We start from the raw sequence: 24,157 nt of genomic DNA on the forward strand, positions 1-24,157 counted from the left end.
GTGCTTGATCTTGATCTTTCTTGACATTTATAGCTTTTTCTTTTTGAGAGTCTTCTTGACATGGAGCCACTTCCAAGGACAAGGGAGAATGAAGAGTGAATGGAGTAGTGCATGAAGGTTGAGGATGTTTAGGATTGGTAGCATGGAAAAGGTTTGCAGCCAAATGAAGGTTAGCTTGAGTTTCTTTTAGAGGTAGCCCTTGAGGATACACATAGTCAATGTGGAAAGCATTAGGTTCCTTTTTTGATAGAGGCATGTTGGAAAGCTTTGAAGTGTTGGGAGATGCATGAGTGTTGGAAGAAGTGGAGGTATCAAGGAAACCATCACTAGACATAGGTTCATTAATATGATCTTGCTCAAGAGAAGTATCCTCAGCACATGAGTCACTAGAGGTTCCAAGATCAATAATCTCATCATCAATGAGATCTTGGATTTTATGTTTCAGCTCTATACAATCAGAAGTAGCATGGTCATTAGATCGATGATAGGCACAATAGGTATCCAAGAATGGGTTTCCATATGCGCTAGACTTAGGTAACATGATGATCTTATTGCCAAGAAGTTTTTGCAAAGTGTCATCATAAGAATCTTCCAAGGGAGCAAAAGTTCTATTAGAAGTATGTCTAGGATCTTCTTGTTGTTTCTCAAGTGAATAGAATGCATCCATGTCTTCATCATTAGCTTGGTCAAATATAGGTCCATCATGAAATTTTAGCATAGGCTCAAAGGAGGTATCACTTGCTTGTTCTCTAAAGAGGTCTTTAGATCTAGAAGATGAAGACATTTGATGTCTTGAAGTAGAGCATGTAGACCTAGAAGAAGAGGATGACCTCAAAGAAGGTGACTCACATGCATATAAAGACCTTAAGAAAGATTCATGTAATGATGCAATCTTCTCCTCTAACCTTTTCTCAAGTTTAGACTTCATTTCTGTCATGCGCTTAGAGAGATGAAGGTAAGGAAGATCATTTGTCTCTTCTAGTTCTTTGTATTGCGCATATAGATCTTGAAAATCTTTAGTGACATGGAGGATATCATGATCATCTAGATTTGGTTGAAGTTTGGTAGCACAAGATTTTAATTCCATAGTGGTAGATGCAAAGCCAAGCATAAAAGAGCCTAGAAGATAACTTGATGTTGAAACTATAGGAGGTAGAGTGTTCACTTGCCAAGATAGTAGAGAGAGATTAAAGTGACTTGTCAAACAATATGTCCAAGAAACTTATGACATGAATGACTCAAGTCAATAGCTAGGCAAGATGCCCAAATAGCCAAATAGATAGAGCAAGCAAGGTGACAAGTGAACAACTCTCCAACCCAAGAGTGTAGTCAAGAAATCAAGACAACCATTTCAGCAAAAGGATAACTAGCAAGCATGCATAGACCATGAAGATAGGAAGACCATGAGCACTAAGACCAAAGATTCACTTTAAGCGTGTTCAAGCACTAGAGACATATAAAAGAAAAGTCAAATGATGAGACTCCCCTTAGCAAGCAACACAAGAAATTTTTTGCACTTGACATTTTGACTTGGTTGACAAAGTTTGGCAATAATTGATAGCATAGTAAATTTGATGTTCAAAAGAAATTTCTTTCCAAGAAAGATAGTGACACATGGAGTAGTCTTCAAACAATCAAGCAAGGGACAAAGCAACCTTACATGATACAAGCATATGTGACGTCTCAAAAGAATTCCCTAGAATTATCGTCATGTGTATGTTCAAAAGATTTTCACAGGTATAGCACATTCGAGAACACATCAAGCAATATCTACCTAGAAGTCATGGTTCATTACTCAACAACTTAGCCCACACTTGATGCTCCTTCGCCTCACACCAAGTGGTTTCCCACAAGAGATATTGGCTTTGTCATGGAAATGCCATAAGCATAACCAAGGGAACACATATGGTGAGTGTAAATCTTGGGGTGATCCGGGTAGTCCACTAGGATCAATCCTTGCACCAAGAAGTTGAGTGGCTAAAAAGGGTAGTTACTAACTTAGGGTGTTTAGATAGGGCTTCCGTTCATAGTGTTCCTCTTGCTCCCAATTACGGGACACCTCACCTTGCGATGAGTAACCGATCTCGCGATCACAAGAGTACCTTAAGAATTCTTGCCTAGTGATCTCCCTATGGTCGAAATCCCATAAGCGATCACACTAGGCGAAGACAAACACTATGTCTACCAAATTTTTTTGTCCTTGGTAGCCTTGAGTTTATAGTGGGTTGGAAGAGCCAGGTAATCAGCTTGTTCCCACTTGGGTCGTTCCTCTCAGGTTGTCCGAGAGCAGGCCCTCTAAAAGATTCTAACTACACAAAGTGGATCAAATTTTGGAAGTCAAGATTTCTGGTTAACCACAAGGGTGAAGAGCATACTCTCCTATTCCAATCATTTTCTCCCAAACACGCCAAGAAGATTCAGTTACCCCTTTCTTTTGAAACCAAATGGCAAGTCAAGATTTCTGATTCACCACAAGGGTGAAGAGCATACTCTCCTATTACCAAAAGACTCCAATCACAAGTTTTATGTGCCTATGAAAAATGAACAATTATTCAATGCCACACATGAAAACAAAAAATCAAGAAATTTGAGTTTTTATGCTTTGGGCAGCCCTGCAAACAATCGTTAGTAGCCCTTGTGCATTTGAAGCTTTTAACATGCGTTCTTTTTATGCAATGTTTCAATTTTTTTCACAAGGATGGCAACCTGAAATCACAACTTGTTAGCAACAAAAGTTAGTGTGAAATAACATAAAAATCTGCAATAAAAAGTGGTGAGTTGCTTCAAAAATCTAATTTATCCTCCAACCAAGTACATGCATAGAAAGTGCAAGTTAATCACAAATGCTTTCATTTTTACTCTTTGGTTTTGACCTAGTCAACAAGATTGAACTTTTTTGCTATGATTTCGTATCCAAAAATGAAAATGAAAAAAAGAGACCCCTGTTAAAAATTAGAGAGCTTTCCAAAAATGCAAGAAATTTTAAAAAATCTCTTCATTTGCTCCCTAGAGATTGATTTTGTCAAAACAGGCCAAATTTATCAAATCGAATTTTTTATCCTTAATACGATCTCAAAATTAAAAACACAAAGAAAGAACCCCTATTAGAATTCAAAAAGCTTTCTGAAAATGTAAGTTTTTCCAAAAAATGCGCTGATTTGCGATCAAAAACGGCTTTTTATGAAAAATAAAGAAAATATCATAACTTCCAAAAATCACCTCAAAATGCTCTGAAAATTGGACTGAGACATTTTGAGAATATACCCAACCTGAAAACAAAATTTCAGAACCAAATTCTAAGCGGTTTAAAAGATATGATCAAATATTTAAACCAACTAAGTTTTTGGCCTTCAAACCAATTTACTTATGGCTTGGCTTTAAAACCAACTAAGCTAGAATGCCATGGATGAGAGAATGTAGACAAGAAATAGAAGTTCTCCACAAAGCTCCAAAGAAACCTGTTAGAAAACCTGCAGCATAACAATATTCAAAATGAGGATTGATGCTTTGAGGGGAAAGCTCTCTCCCTTTTAAAGATGTACGGATGGTGGAGATCAAGATGAAGATGGTGGATGATCAATGGTTGAATTCAAAAATAGGAGTGATCCATGTGCACACACAAGTCAACCAATAGAATATAAGTTGACTTGTCATATAAGACAAAAGTCTCACAAACCTTTTCTTTTAATTGTAAAATAGAAAAAGGACTTTATGTGTGCACTTTAAGTGGGTTAGAAGAATGGGGTCTTTTATTTAATTAAAAGGGGACATGTTCTTTTAATCAAATAATGAACTTAGGATAGCATAGTCAAACTATAGGTTATAATCAAATAAATTGATTATTAGCAATTTGGCTTAGGTAAGTGATTAAATTAATTTAGCCAAAATGCTGAGAAGGGGGCTAATATTCTAGATGACCATTTTTAGGTGATTACAAATGGCAATTCAGGAGTATTCAAGACGAAATTATCCAATTTACTGTTAGATTTGAAGAAATACATCATTAATGATGTAGCCACTTAGCTAGACACCATGCAAGCCAGAAGGAAGAAAGATGAAGCTAATGCCATGTTGACTAAATACTACCCACATTGTAGGGAAAAGAAAAGGCACTGTAGATGTAAGTCTGTTGCAAGTATGGAGACACAATTAATGTCTACTGAGTTCAAAGTCATTGATGAAAATGGAGAGGTGGTTTATGTTGCTCAATGAGCACCATGGGATCAATGACAAGGTATGCCACAAAATTATCTTCAAAGTGATAATAATAATCAATCACAATTTTTTTAGAATACTAGTTTTAGTGGACATAATGGTTGGAAACAACCCCACCAAGGTTGACAATAACCTTAGTAGGGTTGGAAACAAACTTAGAATTGGAATACCCAACCTAGTCAACAAAATCTATTGCCACCACCTCAACAACAAGCTTTAATGCCTCCTCCTATAGCCACTAATAATCCTCTCAAGTAGACCCAACTACCAGTTCAACTTAATCCCAATCTGAACAATACTAAACAATAGGCTCAACAACAAAGGTATGCTATCTCATTGAATGATATTCACTTAAGGTTAGACATCACTCTTCCTGCACCCCAAAATCCTATAATAATTGAAGTTGAAGATTCTTTGACTAAACAAATAGATGAGTCCAATTAGTAGGTCTCTCTTGTAGCCAAAGAGCATCCAGTCCCCCATAGGTTGATGGAACAAAGCCAACCCACAAAGAACCATGAAGTCATTGATTTTCTTAATCAATTGAAGTAGATGATAATAAAAATACCATTACTAGATGTTATTAAAGAAGTACCTATCTATACTAAAGCTATTTAAGAAGCATGCATTAAACAACTAGGAAGGAAGAGGAAAGATCCAAAAAGCATTCATGTCCTAAGACAATTGTTTGATTTCATGCTGGAGAAATTAATTGTACCTAAATACTTTGACCCTAGGAGTCCTGTAGTTACAGTCACTATCCATGGGATCTAAGTTCAAAATGCTTTAGTTGACTTAGGAGCATTTATAAATGTCATGACATAGGATATATTATCTTGACTACATATCATTAGCCTCAAGGAGACCCCCACCATACTTTAGCTTACTCATAGCTCTACCATTAAGCCAAATGGGATGATAGAAGATGTCATAGTCACCTTAAATTATTGGGTGTAAGCAGTTGATTTTTTTGTTCTCTTTCCAAAGGCCAATATGGGAGGATATCCTTTAATTTTAGGAAGACCATGGTTTGCCACAATAGATGCCTATATAGCTTGTTGATCTAAAAAGATGACAACATCCAATGGTATTTATACCAAGAACCTAACTTTATACTCCCCTACTCAACCATTGTTACTAGATGACCAAGTAATATAGCCAGACTTGGGTGATGATGATCTAGAAGTTAATTCCATCCATCAGTTGATGATGTGAGGTAGAGAATCATTTATAGGTACTCAAGAAGAATATGAAATACTTTCATCTATTATTCTGAATGATTATGGAATAGAATCTCAAGTGTGTCCTCAAGCTGAATGTATCTTAGAGACTATATTACCATCCTTGAGTTCACCACATCATTTAGAAGCTTCATAATTTCTCCACTCATTATTACCTCATGAGATGGATTCTTCTCCTATTTCTCAATTATTCAAGGCAAATAAGGTTATTAAGATGGAAGTTGGTCCAAGCAAAGAATTGTATGTAAATAATGTCTTATTACCCTTCCAATAGAAGATTATGTTGCAATCACTATAGGAGAATTAAAGATCACTTTCTTGGGATTACATGCACATGAAAGGATTAGATCCTATGCTCTACACTCACAAGATTTACATCAGCCCTGAATTCAAACCTATCCGACAACCTTAGAGGAGAGTTAACCTTGTTTTAAAAAATTTAGTTAAGAATGAATTGCAAAAAATACTAAGTACTGGTTTTATATACCCCATCTCTAATAGTCAATGGATCTCACCCCTAGTTATAGTACCTAAGAAGGGAGGAAAATGGCAAGTTTGTGCAGATTATAGGGAGCTCAATTTAGCCACTAAGAAAGACCATTTTTCCTTGCTATTTATAGACCAAGTCCTTGATAACCTAGTTGATAAAAAGTGATTTTCTTTTCTAGATGGTTTCAATGGTTATAATTAGATATAAATATCTCTGGAGGATAAAAAAAAAACAACTTTCACCTGCCCATGGGGAATGTTCACCTATTCAGTTTTTCCTTTTGGTTTGTGCAATGCCCCAGCCACATTTCAACAAGCTATCATCAATATCTTTTTGGATATCTTTGTTGAATGTATGGAGATATACATGGATGATTTTACTATTTGTGGTGCTACTTTTGAGGAAGCAAATTTTTTTTTAGAAATGGTACTCAAAATATGTCATGACTATAACCTTTCCTTAAATAGTGAAAAATGTTTTATGATGATGGAGGAAGGTGTAGTGTTAGCCCATTTCATCTCACTTAAGGAAATTCAAGTAGATCCAACAAAGATTGAAGTCATTAGTACCTTGGCTACGCCAAAGAAGCAGAAGGATGTACATAGTTTTTTGGGACATGCTGGATATTATAGAAGATTTATTAAAAACTTTAGTCAACTTGCAACAGCTCTCTACAACCTTCTCAAAAAGGATTTTGAATTTTCTTGGGACTTTGATTGTTGTACATCTTTGATATAGATTAAGGAAGTTATTACCACACCACCTTTTCTGAGAGAACCCAATTGGGGACTACTTTTTCACATTCATACAAATGCCTTAGACTATGCTATAGGCATTGTGCTAGGACAAAATGTAGACTCAATTGAACATGCCATTTTTTTCACGAGTAAGAATTTGTAAGGTACATAGTATAGTTACATAGTTACTAAAAAGGAATTACTTGCAGTCATCTATGCCCTTAATTAATTATGGCACTATATTACTAGCTATGCAATATTTATCCACATTGACCATTATACTATAAAATATTTGGTGAACAAGCCTACAATATCAAAAAGATTGGCTCACTGGTTGTTACTCATGCAATAATTTGATATCACCATACGTGATAAACCTGGAAAAGCCAATGTGTTAGCTAAATTTCTCTCTCAATTTCATGTCCCTAATGATCTTGTAGCCATTGATGATATTTTCCCAGATGAACACCTTTTTCTATTGTCAATGTAGAGTCCATGGTATGCAGATATTACTAACTACCTCACCAAAGGTAAAATGACAGTTCACTTCTCTGCCAAAGCATGAAAATTACTAGCAAAGAAGAGCTACTATTCATGGATTGTCAGATTTATGTTCTATACTAGACCTAATCAAGTCATGCGTCAATGTATAAGAGAGGATGAAACATATGATGTCTTAAAGGCATGTCATGATGAGCCCTGTAGAGGTCACTTTGTAGCCAAAAGAACAACTTTCAAAATCTTGACAACTGGGTATTATTGGCCAAGTTTGCACAAGGATGCAACTAGATATACAAAGAGATGTGACAAGTGCCAACTTATGGGAAGACCAACTACATTGGATGAAATGCTTCTATAGCCTCAAGTAGTTGTTACACCCTTTTACAAATCGGGGATTGACTTTGTAGGACCTATTGAACCTTCTTCATAAGGCAAATCCTATATTCTAGTTTGTACTGACTATGTAACTAAATGGGCAAAGGCTAAACCCATGAAACACCCAAGGGATGTCAAGATGGCCAAGTTCTTGTATGAATCCATCTTTACATGATTTGGAGTCCTTAGGGAATTGACATCTAATCAAGGGGCCCAATTTACATCACATTTGATAACTGCTCTTATGAAGGAGTATACTATTAGGCATGGTAAATCACCACCTTATCATCCATAGGATAATGTTCAAGTAGAAGTTACTAATAGGGAGATAGAATCCATCATCACTAAGATAGTAGCACTCCATAGGAAGGATTGGGCCACACGCCTTCCTGAAGCTCTCTGGGCTTATCAAACCACCTGGAAATCAACAATTGGTTTTACTCCCTTTGAGCTTGTCTATGGTAAGTCAGCAATAATGCCTTTAGAATTTGAATATAAAACATTGAGGACTACTTTGGAGCTTGGTATGGAACTAACTGTTACACAATAAGGACCAAATCCTAAGTTTAAATGGTCTTGATGAATGGAGGAAATCTACATTGAACAACACTGAACTCATTTAGCACCAGAGTAAATAGTGGCATAATAGATTTATTGAAGAGAAAATGTTTGTTGAGGAGACTGGGCACTCCTTTATGACTCCAAATACCAGCATAATCTAGGAAATTTTCAAACATGTTGGTTAGGATTGTATCAAATTGTTGCCATATTTCCAAATAGTGCAGTTCAATTATCTACCATTGATCTTGTCCACTTAAAGTTACTTGTCAATGAGCATTGCCTCAAGCTTTAAAATAAACCAGTTAGCTATTAGGAGTTTCTATAGTAATTCCAACACAAGGAGGATATTCTCATTCTTGTAGCTGAAGAGTCTAGGTCTCCTACCCTGAATCCTAATACTTCTTGAATCTATTCAAGGAATTCATAATAAACACTTTCTCCTTGAAAGTACTTTCTTCACCATCCACTTCACCTTCTCTCTTTCCCATATTACCATTCCATCCCATCACTCTATCAATTATGATGATCTTTTCTAGAACATATTTCCTACAACACTTTCCAGGTACATATTGCATAACTTTGCATGCATTTTATTTTATTCATGCTTTGTTAGGAATCGATATTGTTTATTCTTTTTCACTCTTGCATATCCTGGCCTGGTGGGACCCATGTCTTTTCATAGTTGGGGGAGGGAAAAAATTTAAATATTTGTTTTCAAATCAATTTTAAATCACATGTAACTTTAAAATTTCATTGAAACGACTGGAAGTAATTGAATGCTTAAATGTCACATGGTGATGACTTGTCCTTCTGTGATTGCATCATTGTAGAATTAAGGAAATTAAAATTAGTTTCTTAACTTTTATGATAATTTGCAACATGTTTAGGTGATGGACCTATACAAAAGTGGAAATTATGAAACTTGATGCAAAAAGGATATTATGAGATATTGTGCATTAAACTCTCCAAGTACACATCATTTTTTTGAGTTTTTCTGAGATAATTAGTGCCATAACATTGCAAAATTTGATTCCCCAAACTTAGAAACATCAAGATTGTGCCAAATTTTTTTTTAAGGCAACAATGGGTGGAGGTCTCCATAGGAATGAACTAGTTGATCACTATGTTCATTTAGATGATGTAGCTAGTTGTGAAATGTTTAGAAGAAGGGTATGGTTGGATTATTGCCTTAGGTTAAAAGGATTTGATGTCAAGGTTGCTCTTCAATTCATGAACACCTTAAAGGATGGAATTGTAGGAGTGAAGGGCTTGAGAATTGAGTTCATAGAAGAGGTGGTAGCTGAGATCACTGGGTTATCCCAGGAAGGTAAAAATTGGGAAAAATATTTTGACCTAAGGATAGCTAGGGCACAATTTAGTGTACACTAGGAACCTCCATTGGAAATTGACAAGAAGTAGGGTACCTCCAAATTATCCTTGCTGATGGAATTTATTCAACCAACAATGTTTATTATCCAGTACTTCATGTGTGAATGACGTTACAAATACCTACATGCCTTACATTTCAATATTTTGGCTCACCTACAACATGATTACAAATAGGTAAACCTTCCAATTTCCTATTTAACATTGTTAAGAAGCAAGCATCTTTAGTGTAGTTAGGAAAGGATGAGTCCATCTCTCACCATTGCTTAATAAAATTAATCATAGAAAGGGAGTTGAATAAGCAAGAAATTGGGTTGTGGGAAGAGTTTTTATAGTTGAAAGACGTAGAGCCTAGGTTGATCAGCCCTAGAGGCTAGGGTGTTGGATGTAGGGAAAGAAAATCTATTAGTTTCTGTGAAGTTGTTCCCAAAGCTAAAAATGCTCCCGAACCCTCTCCCTCTAGTTCTAGATTGACTAAGAAGAGGATTTACAAAGCTAAACCCTCCATTGCTAGCAAACAAAGAAGAAAAAATATAGAAGTTGCTTGTAGCCTTGAGACCCCATCATCTTCTAAGAATAGGTCTACCATTAAGAAAGGTAAAGATAAAACTATGGAACCTAAGGCAAAAAAGGATAGAACAAAAAAGGAAATTAAAGAATCCTCCATGCTTGTCAACACCACCCATGAGGAAAAGTGCAAGGATTTCTAAGGGTAGGGTTCTTGAAGGCTCCATTTCCATAGTTACCCCTAAGTTTTTTGAATGTGAAAAGGATTCATCTCCAAAGGAAAAATTGTAGCGAAACATAGTCGGTGAGAATGATTACCAATCCTAGAATCCACAACCAGAAGTTGATTGTGGTGTTGAATATGTTCTTATTCATAATGATAAGGAGTCTGGTGAGCTTGAAGTATCTAAGGAGTTTGAGGAAAACCTTGATATGCAAGATATTGGCAAAAATTTTGCAGAATTTCCTTCATAAGACTACCTAGAATTTAGACTCAAAATTGTTAAAGAAGTAATAGAAAAATTGGATCAAGATAGGTTAGACACATTAGCTACAACAACTACTAAATCTAGTAGGGAAGCGAATCTGCTGACAAAAATTATCAAAAGAAAAAGAGAATGCTCCACACTATAGAGTGTCAACAAAACTCCCCATTTTGCATCTAAATGGATAGACCTCTTGAATCAAGAACCATTGCCACCACTCAATATGTCCACACCTTTGTTTGCAAGAATTAATTTGTTTCAACATTTTTTATGGGAGAGATCTCAATGGAAGCTAGAGAAATAAAATCTAGAACATGTTATTAATGAAGATAGCTACTAGTTGAAACAAAGTTCAAATCAGAATGAAGTCTTGAAAAGAAGAATTGAGAAGATCACATAATTGATTCTTATAAAAATGGAGTCTAGGTCAACATCTCTAGTGTATTCCTTGTTTTTCAAAGAGAAATTTGCAAATTTTAAATTGACTAGAATTTTGGAAGGTCTTAATCCCTCTATTTCTATGCAACATGAGTTTTATGATGCGTTTCAATCTGTTCCCATGGATTTGAAAAATTTATTGTGTGAATTGTATCTCCGTAATCTGGCAGTACCTAATGACACAGAGTGGAACCTAATCATATACATAGGAGATGTGTGGTTAAGAGTAGTGATGTCATGGATACATAATAAAATAAGTAGAGAACATCAAGATGCACCTTATAGGGAGAATGAAATGATAACACCATTGTTCATGAGACTAGAAGTTCAACATTCTAGATAGACATATCTGGATTGGATTTCTATTTTGGGAAATCTTGTAGGATTAGGTAAGGTGTGTTCAGTTAGAGAATGAAACTTTATAGACTGGGAACAACACTCATCTCAAAATGTTGAGACAACAATTATTGACTCAAGGCAATGATGGATTAGGATGCTACATGACCTAAAAATAAGAGAACTCCACTCTCCTCAAAACTTGACTCTTGCTACAAGTAGAATCCCATGGTATATTGACTTGGGGAGAAATTAGTGCAAACATTGGCTTCCATTAAGGTATCAACCCCCCATTCTCCTACAACCACTACTAGTAATAAATGACAATGTAGAGGATCATGATATGACAACTAAAGTAAGACACCAGAAAAGGCTCAAGGCAAATTATGGTTACTTCAACTATGTGAAGAATGAGCTAGAGGAAAGGACACCTAGTGATTGGCGAGTTAGGTCTTGAATAAGGAACTTCATGATTGTTGGGGACCAACAATAGATCAGTTGCAGGGAATGATGAGCCTCTAAAGTGCCTTTATTTTGAGATCCTTTTTATCTTATTTTTAGACTATTTTCTTGCTAAAACTTTTATGACTCTATGGTTTTAAGAAAATGAACTTACGTTTTTACGAATATGTTATCTATATGTTAAGAAATGAAGTTGAAGAATAGATGGTTTAGATATGCTATATTTTTTTGAATCTATGGACTTCTATGGTATAAAGAGGAATGTTACATGCTAATAAATGTTTCCTCATCCATCCTATGTTTTGGGTAGATTCCTTCCTATAGCCATAGGATTTGTAAAGAGTGATAGTTTGAACATTATACCTTTTTCTAACATTGATGATGAAATGAATATATGTATGTGGAAGTTGTATGCATTCAATGCTTTTTAGGTACTTTCCACGCATATTCAAAGTCATCACTTCAATGCTAAGTCAAAGCCAACCAGATTTTTGAATCACCACAATGAGCAGATTATTGTGTGATTTCTATTATGGTAGTGTAGGAATATAGCTCCCTCAACCCACTATATTCTTGGAGGAGTTAATCACCATTAATGATATTTCTGTTACAAACTTTATGAATCTGTAATTTATCCTCACTAGTGGAGTGATCATAGAAGTAGGAAGTTGTTGTAGTTTTCCTTTAAATAAAGTCTATTGTAGCTTTGTAGGGGAGTTTTTTGGAGAGGAAGATAGAATATATTGATTTTCATAATAGTATCCTGTGATCTTGTTTTTAACTAGATGTAAACTCTTACCATGGATAAATAGAATACAAAGTTCAAGTCTCAATCTTCTATCTTGATTATCTTTTCTATTCACTCATCCAAGGGGGCCCACTTCGTGAGTGAACTACTTTGTTAGAATATATTTCCTTTCCTTTTTTTCTCTTTGCAAGGTAGAATTATGTTGTTATTGTAGCCATTGATAATAGAATTAGTGAACTATTCCTATAGCATAGGTGCATAGATAGATTTACTATTTACAACATTGCTTTAAGCTTAAGATAAGATATCATTTTAGTTCCTAGTTTAAGTCTCCTTCAACATTCCCTTTGTTTTAGTTCTAATGACTTAAAGAAGAATTAGAGCATATACTTTGTAGTCACTCTCTCAAGCTTATACTCCTAGGTTGGCAAAATAAAATGAATTTAGTATGTTATTCTTTAGGAAAGCACATGATTCTCATTGTGAGAGGAAGTCTAATCCTTTGTTTCTAAGATATTAAGCTAACCAACCAGTACTATTGGTAGGATCAAAAAGAATGCTAGTAGGTATATGGATACTAGATGTGTTAGGAAAGTCATAAGAAGAAAAAGGAATATGAAAGGATGTTAGAGGATGGTGAGAAGGAATGACTAAAGGGTTCAAATAGGTAAAAATAACCACATTATATGAAGGTAATGAAGAAGGAATGGGAGTAGGAGGAACACTCATAGGAAGTGAAAGGATAGGAAGACCAACACTTAAAGGAGTGGAAATTTGTGTAGAAATAATAACAAGAGGCAAAACATATGTAGATATGCTAGAAAGAGTGGTAGAAATCATCATAGAAGGTTCAACTATTGTGGAAGGAGGAGGATATCCTAACTCTTAAGCACATTCTGTCAAGGACTTAGCACAAATATTAATAAGGTGAGATATACCATGCAAGATAGAAAGGTAATTATTATAATTGTTAACAAGCTTCTTAAGAGCTTCAATAGAAGAATGACTATCAAGATTCTATTTTCTCAAGCAAGCCATGTTTCCAATTTATCAAATTCATTAGAAAGCTTATAAAATTGCAAAGGAGGAATTATTAAGGCATCATATTCATCATGGGTTGAGTGAGAAGAGTTAATGTTCCACTATAAGATGAGAAAATATGTGAGTATCATCATGATTACTAAAAGGGAATTTATGATCAAAGGAGCCCATGAGTATATGGCTTCACCTAATGGGAATTCTATAGGTTGGACTTTGTGTAATTAAGCTAATAAAAGAGGAGATCACAAAAGGAAAACCTAAGGATATCTAACCATGTAGAGGTAATAAAGAGCATAAAGAAAAGAAACCACTCAATCTAATTCCAAAAGAAAAGGCACGTAAAAAAAACTAACACCAAAAAGAAGGGGGTTTATGTAGAGTTCACCAAAATGTTTAGGGGGAAAAGGGAGGCTCTTTAAGAGGACTATGGGTCTTCTTATTCTAAGGTTCACTAAGCCATTCAAATATGTATATGAGAGAAATAGGGGAATTTCATAATAAGATTGAACTTATGATCCAAATTATATTAGCTAGAACCCAAAGAAAGAAGGGTGCTAATACTAAATTTGAATCATAAAGAAGAATTCAATACAAGAATACACTATCTTTAGCCCTTGATAGGATGATGTGAATGTGAAATTGAACTAATTACTTAAATAATGTAAATTTCAATGCTATGTGTATAAAATAAGTTGAATTAAGATATAGAACTAGGGTAAAGATATGAAAGGAAATAAAATACGAAAGACTCATCTTGAAATGCATAGAGGAAGAGGTATTTTGGCTCCAAAACTTGTAGATTTGAACTATTTATAAACTTATAATCAAGGATCTCAAAATAAAATGATGGAAGAAATAAAACCTATAAATCTCCCTGGAAATAGAAACTGAAGATCTAGGTCAACTTGGAATGATGTCTTTCTATCAAGTTGGCATTGTTCAACAATCCATAATTAATGACTCTAGAAAGCTTTCAAAAAAGGAGGTTCAAGATTTGTAATCCTTTTCACTACCACCCTAAAAATCAACACAAAATTGAAAGATTTTGTGTTTGGGGTTTGATGAGGGTTTTCCTTAGTCAAGCCCTAGGCTAAGGAATTAAACATAAATGACAAATGAAAGTGTAAATGACTAGAAAACAAGACAAATTTTAGGATTCACCTTACTTGAAACCCTTGTTTGTAAGGATTTTGTATGTAATTATATCATAGACCCTAAATTAGGAATGTAGGGTATCTCCACACTTTACAAAAGATCTACCATAATACCATCATGACGCCATGGATATAAATGTCTATCAATGAAGAAGATGAATACTTTAATATAGACTTCCACCCTTGATGACCACAAATGATTCTTCAATGCTTGATTAAAATCTTCTTTCTTTGAATGCTTGAAAATATTGAATACTTGAACTCCTTAAATGAAAAAGGTATAAATGTTCACTTGAGAGAAAGAGCTTGAATTAATTGAGTGTGTTCATGAATGATATGAATGAGATATGAAAATGGAACTTCTAAGTGTCCTTATATATGAGTTTTTAGGTAGAAAAATAATACAAGGCAACATGAGAGAGGAAGAAAACTAATTAAATCCCCATAGTCTTTTGAGCTCTAAGCCCTGAGCCCTGAAATCATCATGGTTGAGGTCAACTTAGTTGACCTAGTCTTAGACAAGGTCAACTTGGGATGGGTTGACATAGTCCAAAGAAGGTTGACTTAGGTTGACCTAGTCTTGGAGATCAGGTTAGAGGAGCCAAAGGAAGCTTAGAATGAAACCAAAAGAAATAGCATGGAAAATAGAAGAAGAGGGGAGAACAGAAGATCAACTGAAGGCATATCCATGGTTCGAAGAAGGCATTATGGAGAGGGAGCTAAGAGGTCTTAAAAAATAAAGTGCATAATATAAATTTCAATGCTAGGTGTATACAGTTAGATGAATTAAGATATAGATGTATGGTAAAGATATGAAAGGAATAAAATATGGAAAAATCACCTTGAAATACATAGAGGAAGACATATTTTGGCTCCAAAACTTTCATATTTGAACTATTACTGAACTTCCAATCATAGATCTCAAAATAAAATGATGGAAGGAATAAAACCCATAAATCTTCCTTGAAACAAAAACTAAAGGTCTAGGTTGACTTGGAAGAGTGTCTTTCTACCAGGTTGGCATTGTTCAACAATCTATAACTGATGACTCCAAAAAGATTAAAAAAATTTGGTTCAAGATCTGTAATCCCTTTCACTACCACCCTACAAATCAATAAAAAAATAAAGATTTTGTGGTTGGGGTTTGATGAGGGTTTTCCTTAGTCAAGCCCTAGATTAAGGAATTAAATGTAAATGATAAATGCAAGTATAAATGACTAGAAAGCAAGACAAATGGTAGGATTCACCTTACTTGAAACACTTTTTTATAAGGATTTTGTATGTAATTATATCATATATCTTGGATTAGGAATCTAGGGTATCTCCACACTTTGCAACAAATCTATCATAATACCATAATGGTGTCATGGATATAAATGTGCATCAATGAAGAAGATGAATACTTTACTATAGATATCCTCCCTTGATGGCCAACACTAAGCTAGATATTGAAGAGAAAATTATTAGAAAGGATTATTCAATGCTTAATTAAAATCTTCATTCTTTGAATGCTTGAAAATATTGAATACTTGAACTCTTTAATGAAAAAGGTATAAATATTCACTTGAGAGAAAGAGCTTGAATTAGTTGAGTGCATTAATGAATGATGTAAATGAGATATGAAAATGAAAACTCCAATTCTCCTTTATTATGAGTTTTTCAGGAAAGAAAACAATATAAGAAGTCATGAGAGTGGAAGAAAACTAATTAACCCCCGTGGCCTTTCAAGCTCCAAGCCTTGAAATCACCATGGACCAAGTCAACCTAGTTGACCTATTTCTAGACATGGTTGACTTGGGAGGACTAGGTTGATTGGGTTTACCTAGTCTAGAGTAGGCTAACTTGGGTCAACTTGATCTTGGAGATCAGGTCAGAGGAGCCAAAGGAAGCTTAGGATAAAACTAGAAGAAATAGGATGGAAAATGGAAGAAGAGAAGAGAAAAGGAGATTAAACAAAGGCATATCCATGGTCTGAAGAAGGCATTATGGAGAGGGAGCTAAGAGGTCTTATAAAGTAAAGTGCATCCATTTTAAGATGGTACACCCATGGGAGAGATGATAATAAACTTAGAGGAAGTTTACCAAATCCTTTATCTTCTAGTATGAGGATTGTTAGTTAGAACATGGGTAAACTAGGCCTTAGGAGATATTAGTAGATATTATGAGTACTATATAGATTTTTTTTAGGGATAAAGAGAGACCTAATTAGGTTATCCTTAATAGAATCCTATTTGGATGGGATCCTTTACTTAAGTACATCATACTTTGTATAGTTACTATAGTGGTAAATTCCCAACATGAAGGACATAGTCTTATACACTCCTCTAGAACATGTTTCTCAAGACACAAAGATGGAGTCAATAATATATGCATGGGGTCAGAGCATGCTCACACACTTATCTTATGATCTCAAAGATATTTGTGAGATTCTAGAGGCAAAACTTGACTATATGTACACCCTTATAGGTGTGGGCCTTTGAGTACAATACATGCACTAGGATAACTAGATAACCTATAGATGTGTTAGCTCAGTCACTAAGAGCATTCACGTGCTCATTGATTCATCCATGGTAGTTTAGAGGTGTAATCTACTACAATCATGATAGACTATCTAATAACTTTAGAGGTGGTATGGAGACCTTACTGTCACATGATAACATGTTCAAACTCTATAGTGAAGCTAAGATGAATATAGAGACAAACATTACTAGAGGGAAATCATGATTACATTGTGATGCCCTACTATTATGATAGAGTGATGTGGCATTTTGGTCTATGATAGGGTCCTCCTACACAGATTCCTTGATATGCCCATGGGTAGATATATACCAAGGGGCCTAGGACCATGTCTATATGTACCAATATGATGTGCAAAAAAGTGGACACCATGGAAAAAAAGTCAAAAGTACACATAACACAATTGTGTTATGTGTAATTTTGATCAAATCTCAAAATGGGCCTTGGTTTGTTACCAATCCAAGGAAAAAACATTAAAATTTTTAACTTTATATAATGTGAGCATGTTATATTAGTTTGTGGTGGCTAATTTGGGAGGTACAGTACACTCTTCACAATTCTTTGACTATTTTATCAAAATTTTTGGGCTAACATGTAACTAATATTAACTCTAAAGTGGATTTGTATAAAATGCATTAGGGTTAGAGGTTTTCATTAGGTGCAATGTGATAGTTTCTCCATGGAAGTATTCAGATGTAAGGGATTACAAATTTTAATTAGGTTGTAATAACTAGATAATAAAATTACTTGACATGTTATTGGTGGACATAGCCCATGGATTGGATGAACCACATTAAATCTTTATGTCTCATATTGTCTTCTGTGGGCATTTTTTTTTGGTCTTCTGTTTGCATTATTATTTTATGATATTAGTTATATTTTCATGTAATTGTTATTTCTATCTCTTTAAAACCTAACAAGTGGTATAAGAGTGAGGTGTCATCATTTTTTCTTTTTTTAGCTATCCTCTATAGAAAGGTCTCACGGTTAAGTGGGAGAAATGAGAGATAAGAGTAAGTTGAATGTTGAAAAGTTTAATTGGAAGAACTATTAGTTATGGAAGATGCAAATAGAAGACTATCTTTATTAGAAAGATTTATGGCAGCCATTAGAAGAAAATTCCAAGAAATCAATTGCTATGAAAAATGAGGAATGAAATATTTTGGATCAAAAGGTACTTGGAAGTATTTGTTTATGCCTAATAGAATCGGCGAAATTTAATATTACAAAAGAGAAGATGACTAAAGAGTTGATGCAACTCCTACAAAGGTTGTATGAAAATCCCTCTTCTTCAAACAATTAATTTCTCATGAAGAATTTATTTAATATGAAGATGAAAAAAGGTGGATCTGTTGTACATTATTTAAATGAGTTTAATATGGTTGCCACTCAATTATCTTCTATAAATGTTAATTTTGATGAAGAAATTAGGGATCTCTTGATATTGTATTCTTTTCCTAAAATATTGAGTGGCTTAGTAATGTATGTGGCTAATTCTATTTTTGGATATAATATACTAAAATATGATGATGTGACTAGTATTATTCCAAGTAAGAAAACTCATAGCAAAAGCTCACATGGATCTACATTAGGAAGTGTTTTGAACACATAAAGAAGAGGTAAAATGACTGAAAAAGGAAATAATTATATAAAATGTGGGAAATCAAGAGGAAAATCAAAGAGAAATAGGTCTATTCCAGAGAACCATGAGATTGTTGCTACTATGGAAAATCAGGGCATAAGAAGAAATATTGATGGACTCGAAAGAATAATGAAGGAGACAAACAAGAAGGGAACAATGAAGAAAACATGATGAGTAATGAATCTAAAAAGGATTATTTTCTTCTTTCTTTAGAAAGTGTTGAGTATTCATGGGTTTTAGATTTAGGGGATTCACTTCATGCTACTCCCCATAGAGGTTATTTTCTTGATTATGTCCAAGGGGATTTTAGGCTAGTTTATTTGGGGGATAATGAACAAAGTTAGATTTTGAAAAGCAAAAAGTTAAGATTAAGTTGTAGAAAGAATCATTGGCTACTACAAGAGTTAAGATATGTTCCAAGGCTGAGTAGAAATTTAATATTAGTAGGTCAACTGGGCGATGAGGGTTTTATAGTTACTTTTAATGATAAAAATTGGAATGGTTCAAAAGGTTCTCTTGTAGTAGAAAAGGGTGTGAAATTAGGCACCTTATATATTTGTATAAACTAAAATATTCCTTTTACTTTAATTATTTTAGAGAAAAATGAATGTTTAGAAATAGTTGTTGTAGTTGAGTAGAGAGAACAAACAATTATTGTAGATTTTGAAATAGTGCTATGAAACAATATACTTGGGTGCATGAGTTGGAAATGTGGGAAATTACTTCATTCAAAGAAAAATTTACTAGGTCTAAAATGTGTCAATATGAATTTATGCAAAGGTTGTGTGTATGGAAAACAAAAGAGAGTTAGTTTTGTGAAGAGTGAGAAGGAAAAGAAAAATGAGAAATTAGAGCTTGTGCATATAGATGTATGGGGAGTAGATTAGGTATCCTCCTTTGGTGTCTCTCATTATTATGTAAAATTCATTGATGATGCAACTAGTAAAGTATGGGTTTTTTTTCCCTTAGACAAGAATGTAATGTATTTTTAACTTTTAAGAAATGAAAATGTTTGGTTGAGAAACAGAGTGGTAAAAAGTTAAAATGTCTTAGATATGATAATGGTGGTGACTATTGCAGCAATGAATTTGAAGATTATTGTTCCTCTAATGGTATTCATAGACAAAAAACTATTCCAAGGAGTCCAAAAGAAAATAGAGTGGAATTAGAACACATGGACATAAAAATAATGGACTGTGCAAGGAGCATGAGTTTGCATATTGTGCTGCCCTTAAATATGTGGGATGAGGATTTCAATACTATTGTATATCTAATTAATAGAGGTGCCTATACTCATTTGGGCTATGGTGTTCTAGAGGAAGCATGGAGTAGTAAGAAGGTGAGTTATTCTTTTCTAAAAAAATTTGGTTGTGAAACCTTTGCATATATAGATTCTGAAAATAGAACCAAGTTGGAAGCTAAATCTATGAAATGCATATTTTTTGCATATGTCATCGATGAATTTGATTATAGGGTTTGGAATTTTTAAAATCATAAAATTTTAAGAAGTAGGGTGTCATATTCAATGAGAAAGTGTTGTACAAAGAATTTTTGCAACAACATGAGAAGAAAGAAAATGATCATGTAGTGTTGGATGACACTCAAAAGGATGTTATTCAAATAGTCCCTCATGCTTTACAACAACTGTGACAATAAATACCACACACCCCAATCAATTTTAAATGGTCAACAAGGTTAAGTAGATCTCTAGAAAATTTTTATCCCTCTTTGTATTCTATTTTATTAATAGATGTTGGTGAACTTCAATGTTATGATGAAGTTGTGTAGGTGGATAAAAAGATTCAATGGGAGTCAACAATGACAAAAGAAATGGACTCATTACTAAAAAATCAGACTTGAGATTTATGTAAGTTGCTCATAGGTAAAAGGGCTTTATAGAATACATGGGTTTATACATTAAAAGAAGAGGATGGAGGTAAGAAAATATTTAAAGCTAGGTTAGTTGTAAAAATGATTTGCATAGAAAAAGGGCATTGGTTTTGATGAGATCTTTTCTCCTATAGTTGAAATGACTTCTATTCTTACTATTTTAAGTATTGTGGCTACTAAAAATTTATATTTGGATCAGCTTGATGTCAAAATGTCCTTTCTTCATGGTGATTTGGGTGAAAAGATATATATGGCACAACCAAAGGGCTTTGAGGTCAAATGTAAGGAGAATATAGTGCATAAATTGAAGAATTTATTTAATATGGTTTGAAGCAAGCACCTCGACAATAGTATCTTAAATTTGACAGGTTTATGAATGAGCATGGTTATACTTGGTGTCATTTAGACCACTGTGTTTATTTTAAGAGGTTGGATGATGAAATCTACATTATTTTATGTTTATATACTGATGATATAGTTGTAGATGGGTCTAATATGGATCACATCAAGGGGTTAAAAAAATAGCAGTACATTATTTTTGTATGACGGATTTGGGGGTAGAAAAAAATCCTTGGTATGAATATTTGCAGAGATAAGAAGAACACAAAATTGACATTATCCCAAGCTAATTGTATTGAAAAGGTGTTGCAACGTTTCTTTGTAGAGAATGCTAAATATGTCAACACACCTTTGCCTTATCTTTTGAAATTGACTAAGGAGATGTGTACAAAGACACAAGAAGAGGAGGATAAGATGTTTGAGGTACCTTATGATTGACTTATAGGGATCTTAATGTATACCATGATATGTACTAGGATAGATATTGCACATGCAATGAAAGTTGTTAGCAAGTATTTGAGAGAAAAATCTAGTAAATATTTACATTTTGGGGGATCTTCTACTCATTTACAAGGCTTGAATCAAATTTGGTAGGGGGTCTTGATACCAAGAGGAGTACTATAGGTTATGTATTTACTATTGGTGGTGTAATAGTGAGCTGAATTTCTCAATTCTAGAAGGTGAATGCTTTATCCACTACAGAGAAAAAACATGTTGCTACTATAGATGTACTTAAGGAGATGATATGGATTTAATTCTTCTTAGAATATTTTTTGGACACCCATTGAGGGATAATTATATGTATATAGATGGTTAGAGCACTACTCATCTTACCAAGAATTCTACTCTATATTCGAAGACAAAACACATACAGTTGTGGTACCTATTACCATTTTTTCATTATTGTGTACAAAATGGAGAGGTTGATCAGTCTTTTCCTTAGGGTGGTGGCTACGTAATATTTCACTTTCATTTGTGTTGGAGCATTAAGTACCATGCAAAATTAGAAAGTGTATGTGAACCCATGCATTATTTTTGATGCCTAACCTTTATATTCTAATGTTTTAATGCCTATGCGTAGAGCCTCATCCAAATATTTTAATTTCTAGCCATGTGAAGAGAAGTTGATCACATGATCACAAGCAGTCAAAAGTTCACTCCCAAGTAGTGGTGATGCTGTGACACATCTATCAGAATGTAGTGTTTTCATTTAGTCACATTGGTTCAAGGCCAAACCAGAGTTCACACTGCAAATGTGTGATCTCTTTGTTGGTTAGATCACAAGGGTTAAAAGCCATGATCAAGTCTAAGTTGTAAAATGCAAAAATATTTCTAATTGCTTAGTTGTAGAGAGTTAAAGTGAACCTTGAGTTAAGCCAGTGATATCATGAAAGTCTTTATTTTCAGCTTCATACTAAATTAAAGCTAATATTGGTTTAAGCCTACGAAGCAACAAACATGCCTTTGATCATTCAGTCACAATGACTTAAAATAAAATTGAGATTGAGACTCTAACACTATGATGCCTTTGTCACTCAATTGCAAGGGTTAAAGATGAGTTATGAATTTAAGTTGTGACTAAGCGATCAAAGTATGAACTTTCCCCAATCGCATGGTTGCATGGAGTTTAGCTTGACCATGAGTTTCAATAATGAAGTAGCAAAAAATCACTTGGTTACACAACTACAATGAGTTAAGCATTAACACGAGTTAAGGTAGTGATGAAAAGATTTCCTTATGATCACTTGGTTGAAAGGATAAATTAGAAAACTAGAGTTAAGATAGAAATGAGGTGATCACCTTATGATTGCTCAATTATAGGGGTTAGTGTTGGACCCAAGGTAAAGGCAAAAAGGTAGCAAAAATAATGGATCACATAGCTGCACAAGTCAAATGAGTCAGCATAATAATATATTGATACAAAGAAAAAAGAGTGACAAGCTTGGTCTATCATGTTGTAATATGTAGGTGTGATTTGGTAGTCATCTATAATTTGACCCTAGGGTGGTGAAATATCAATATAGAGATAGAGTAGTGTAGGTTGGCATCAATTAAGGAGATGAGTTAGTGATTTGAACTGCCCAATTTTAATGAATATCTAATTTGTAGTTGAGTATGAGGATGATGGAGATAATATCCGATCGATCCCATGAGAAAATCACCAATAAAATATGATTCATTCCAAAGGTTAATGACTATGCTAGTGGGGGTGGTTGTGGATTTGATATTTGAATGCTATAGAAAGAAAAAAATTTGTTAAGGCCCTCCTGCAACAAGCACACCTGGCCTTATCCATGATGGGGAGAGTATAGAATATAAATGTGAATGTAAGTTCTTGGAAATATCTGTAGTGTTCCAATGAATTTCTGACATGTGCCCCTTAGATCTAAAGCTTGTTACAATCCTAGCCTATTTAAGGATTTCCAAGATGTGGAGAAAGGGGCTAGAAATTTTGAAGTTCTATGCAAAGTAGTGCTATCAATATTTATAGAGAATCCTTCATGCTTCTTTTTCATTTTTCTTTACTTTCAGTCAGTCTGAGGGAATGTTGTGGAACTATCTTTGAAATCTAAATAAAGGAATAGTTCATGAGCCCTTATTGTATCTTTGCTACTTGTATTACTAATTTCACATAAATTTTGTGATTTATTTTGAATCCCTAAGTCTGTGTCTTAGTTTTATTTGCAAGGAAGAGTTTTGGGATATGTTCATGTAGGTCATAAGTCATGATTTTGTACTTTATCTCAAATAGTTAATTGTGAATGTTATCATTACCCTTAACCTCTTATTTGAGGTTCTCTTCTCCTTATGAAATACTTATGTATGGGTTCACACTAATTAATATTATGATTATTTCAGCTATTTAGAAGTGTTTCATTATGTCATTCTAGTAATATCCTTGCATTAATGTTTGGTGTATCACCCCATTTTACCTTTACAATATTTACTTTCAAGCAATCTTTCTAACCCTTTCCCATTCAAGTTATTTCCTTGTTTGAAGAAGTACATACGTGAACATCATAAGGAGCTATCCTATAACCTAGAGATTCACTCCTAACTTAGGTATTTCCCACTACCTAGGAGTGTTTCTA

This window comes from Cupressus sempervirens, chromosome 6 (genome assembly GCF_028749045.1).
Source record: "Cupressus sempervirens isolate cs-2001-9-10 chromosome 6, ASM2874904v1, whole genome shotgun sequence".
In the NCBI taxonomy this organism is placed as follows: Eukaryota; Viridiplantae; Streptophyta; class Pinopsida; order Cupressales; family Cupressaceae; genus Cupressus; species Cupressus sempervirens.